Below are 4,970 nucleotides of genomic sequence, written 5' to 3' on the forward strand. Positions count from 1 at the left end.
GAAACGCCTGTTTTTGTCATTAACTTCTATTCGAACTGATTCTGGTAATACATTCTCTAAACTAAAAATCGTTTATGTCATAATAATGCAGACACATGAACTACAATTCCGCCGCAATGACAATATATATTTTCTTTCTGAACATAAAATCAAAACCTGTTAATTTTTAATTACTATCATTTACATGTACGTTAAGTTTGGACTTCGTAAAACACACAATATACATATCTATATAATTATCATTAATAAAATCAAATTTGTTTTAATGCTCTGAATATTTTGATAAAGTATAGACAAACAATTTTCATGATTATGTTGGTCTTAATGTCGCCGGACAAATTCAAATGATATACTAAATATCAGAAATAGATAGATATATTTTAATTGAATATATTCATTAGAATGGCTTGGATGTTTATATTGAACAAAATCATAGTATGCAATAGGCTTGTGATAAGAAAAAAAGACAATAATAAATTGAAGGTTAAAAATAAATCTAGATAAAATTTTCTCAAAATTTGATATTTGTTTACACATACTCAGGAAAAAAATATTAACATTTTTGCAAAATTACTTTTTTAAAGGTTTTATTTAGATTTAAAGGCACTTTGATCAATTGTCTAAGAGTGTCAAATGACGCCATAACATAAGATCATTATTACCCATATGAATATTAATAACTAGCATATATAAACAAAAAATAGAGGTCCATTGATAAATGCATAAGTGAACTGTAGGCGGTGGCAAAATAACAAAAAAAGGACAGACAAAACATATAAAAAAGAAAATTAAACTTAATAAAACATATTTTACAGACATTTTTGAAAGTGTTCAGGGTATAATGACAATATTCATAATTGAGAAGTTTATGATAATATTCGTCGTTTAAATTGTTTCATATAAAACAATGATACTAACGTTAAACTATGAAATTTAAGATTCGCAAAACGAGAAAAAGAAAATGACCAAGTAAGCATGAACATTCATCATCAATCAAATATGGACAACATTAACTATTTTATGTTTGTGCAACAGTTATTCATTTACAAATAATCTCATAAGCCAATAAATACATTTTGATATTATGAACAGAACAGATCAGATTTTATAATACAATGACTTGAGTATATTCTGTAATCTACATCTATCTTTGCTTTTATTTTCTTTCTATAGAAAATATATTTAAACAGATTACTTATAAATAAATAGGATGACACTAAAATTTAGTACAATACAGGGGTTTTGTTTACTTATATGTTGAAACATGGCAAGTTAGATCATTACCCTGGCTTTACTTTTTTATCTAAGGTTGTTATTGAACTGCAATATTTTTCGTTTGAATTAATTATACTTATTTTAGTATAATTTAAGCAACAGAAAATTAGACATTAGTGTCGTATGTTTTGCACCAACTCAACGAAAGCAACATACTCAGGGTTTGAAAGGAGAAAGATATCTGGAATATATCAATTGATTGTTCGGTAAAGTGAGTTGGTTCATTATCTGAGAAATACAGTTCTACAAACAAATGTTTACAATCTTCTGTTCAGAAAAGAGTTTCTGTGTATCAAAGATGAAGTGATCTGTAACAATAATCATCAATATTTGTATCTTCAGCAAATCTAATGGAGTTTTCAAAATTTAAGAGTAATTGGCGTGGAGTCTGAGGCACGATAATATGTACCAAGGAGAATACTTTTGTGTTTTAAATTTAATTCCAATTCCAATACTTCTGAGTTGGTTATTCCTAGATCGAATCTAATAGTTACATGTATGTTATCATTTACGCAGACAAGAATTCAACCCTAAGTATCAGTGATTCTGTCTGTTATGTGTAGTGATGAACAGTTCCGAAATGTATAGTTGAAGAATTAATGTCTGGGCTTTACTATGTTTCTATGAAAGCTAAAATGTCGATATTTGATAGCTCAGTGAGAAGAAATCTTGTTTGCTTAGGAAGTTCTACACATTGTAAAGAACAACACTTAAATATTGGCAAAATGTCAAAAATAAACTGGATGACTTTGTAAATGGAATCAGACATTGATGTTGTTGATTCAAGCCTTGTATTGGTATACACGTCACAGAAATGTGTAATGAAAAGGTTAACCATAGCAGAGTTTCAAATTTTGATATTTCGTTCAGTTACCAGTGGAGATCAGAAAAAGACCCAAGTAATAGTTGCTCAGTAAATATTGGTATAGACATTTATCAATATTGTGATTTAAAAAACACATGTAGTAAGTAAAGGCAAGTTCAAAGAGCAGGCCCAGAGGGTCAAAATAATAACCTTTACACACAACATATCAATAGAATAAAGAATGAATAGAAATAGATGCCAAGTCAATATATACTTCCGTAGGTTTCTGTTTCACGATATCGTTTTCCCGAAATGGAATTATTAATCCGTAAATTGGATTTTAAGTGAATTTATGTTTTCTGACGGGCTGATTGAAATTAGATATCATATTAAACATGAAATAGTTGTATTTTGAAAGAAAACAAGAAATGTGTCCATAGGACACGGGTGCCCCAACCGCGCCATTGTTCTGCCAATCTTATGACTCTAGGTCAAATATCTTTTGAAAACTAAAAATCTTTTACTAAGTTCAGGGCAAGAACTTTACAAATACTGAATAAATCCACAAGCAAATCCCAAGGTGCATAAGTACACATGCTGACCAACATTCTTGTAAACTTTCAGGTCTACAAGTCAAATACTTTTTGAGCTATGCAAGAACAAGTTGAAAATTGCAAATTTATACTACTGTAAGTCAAGGGCAATAACTCTTACAAAACTGAAAAAATCCACATGCAAAGTCCCAGGTTCATAGCTTCACAGTGATGTGAATCATTATTCCTGTAATTTAGTGATGTTGATCATTATTCCTGTAAAGTTGGTTGATTCTAACTCAAGCACTCAAGGAACAAATAACAACATAACAAAACGGCTTTTACTTAGTCAAGGGAAATAACTCTACAAATACTGGATAAATCCACAAGTGAAACCCGAATTGCAAAACTAAATATGCTGAGCAACCTTCCCGTAAGGTTTAATGACTCTATGTCAAATCCTTTTTGAGTTACATGCGACACAAGTTGAAAATTGCAAAAAAAAATCTAAGTCAAGGGCAAAATGTCTAAAAATACTCAAACTATCCAGACGAAAATACCCAAATACACAACTACACATGCTGATCAATATTCCTGTGAAGTTTCATGACTCTATGTCAAATCCTTTTTTAGTTACATGCGACACAAGTTGAAAATTACAAAATTTTAATAAATCAAGGGCAATAACTCTAAAAATACTAAAAATATCCAGACGAAAATACCCAAGTGCACAACTACACATGCTGGTCAACATTCCTGTAAAGTTTCATGACTCTGGGTCAAATACTGTTCGAGTTACATGCGACACAAGTTGAAAATTGAAAAATTTTACTAAGTCAAGGGCAAAAACTCAAAAAGTACTAAAACTATCTAGAGACACAAAACTCAAAAAGTACTAAAACTATCTAGAGACACAAGTTGAAAAATACAAAATTTTAATAAATCAAGGGCAATAACTCTAAAAATACTAAAAATATCCAGACGAAAATACCCAAGTGCACAACTACACATGCTGGTCAACATTCCTGTAAAGTTTCATGACTCTGGGTCAAATACTGTTCGAGTTACATGCGACACAAGTTGAAAATTGCAAAATTTTACTAAGTCAAGGGCAATAACTCTAAAAATACTAAAAATATCCAGAGGAAAATACCCAAGTGCACAACTACACATGCTGATCAACATTCCTGTAAAGTTACATGACTCTATGTCAAATGCTTTTTTGAGTAACATGCGACACAATTTGAAAATTGCAAAATTTTACTAAGTCAAGGGCAATTACTCTAAAAATACTTAAAATATCCAGACGAAAATACCCAGGTGCACAACTACACATGCTGATCAACATTTCTGTAAAGTTTCATGACTCTTGGTCAAATACTTTTTGAGTTACTTTCGACACAAAAGAGAACGGACGGAAGGATGGACGGACGGACAAGGGTAAATCTAAATGCCCGCCATTAAAGTGGGGTCACAAAAAGTGTATGGTTGAATTAAGTGAATTGTTGTTGATAAGTTTAATAAATATGGTCATAATAGTGATATGTATTAGATCTATAATTTCTTTTCAAAGAGCTCGATTCGAGGCTGTGTCTTATTCATAATATGAAACAATAATAACTATATATCAGTAAAATGTCATACTATTGATGCACAAAACACAAACTGACAATAATAATACCTTTCACTCTTGTAATAATTGATGTATTTTTAAAAGGGGACACTAACACTGATAACTAATTAGTACAATAACTTGTTAAAAGAAAGCAGTTGATTGCCCTGTCACGATGATAATATACTACGTTTACCACGCGCAAGTAGGGTAGTCACGTTTATCCTTTTAAATGGGTACGGTCAGTTTTAAGCTAAATACAGGTTAGAAAATACAATATCAGAGGTTAGTAATTGACAAAAGGGCGAAACAGTTTTAAATTAATTCTAGATATAACCTTCCTTTTTGTAAAAAATACATGACTTAACAATGTATTTTTTCCCGATCTGATCGGGTACGATACGACCTTGACGGAAAATGGTTACTCCAAATTCGCATATGTTCTTTACTCATTTTGACCTTGTCATGAAGAATCAAAGTTTATGTTGAAAGTTTAAGGATTTTATCAATAAGGTCGATTAAATGGTAAACACGGTTATTTTGGCGTGACATCCCTACCTTCGAGTTTATGATGATGTACAAAAGTTGTTTTGTATTATGAACATCTTACAATGTCGTCATGCATGCCACTCAGGTATGTGTACAAACTCAATAAAACCGAGTCTGCAATTTTCCACTTTATTGCTTCCGAGGAATCACCTTTTACCAGATATTTACAAGGTTACAATACCAAGGTGAAAAATCA

This window comes from Ruditapes philippinarum, unplaced genomic scaffold (genome assembly GCF_026571515.1).
Source record: "Ruditapes philippinarum isolate M1 unplaced genomic scaffold, ASM2657151v2 ctg1666_1_1_1_1, whole genome shotgun sequence".
In the NCBI taxonomy this organism is placed as follows: domain Eukaryota; kingdom Metazoa; phylum Mollusca; class Bivalvia; order Venerida; family Veneridae; genus Ruditapes; species Ruditapes philippinarum.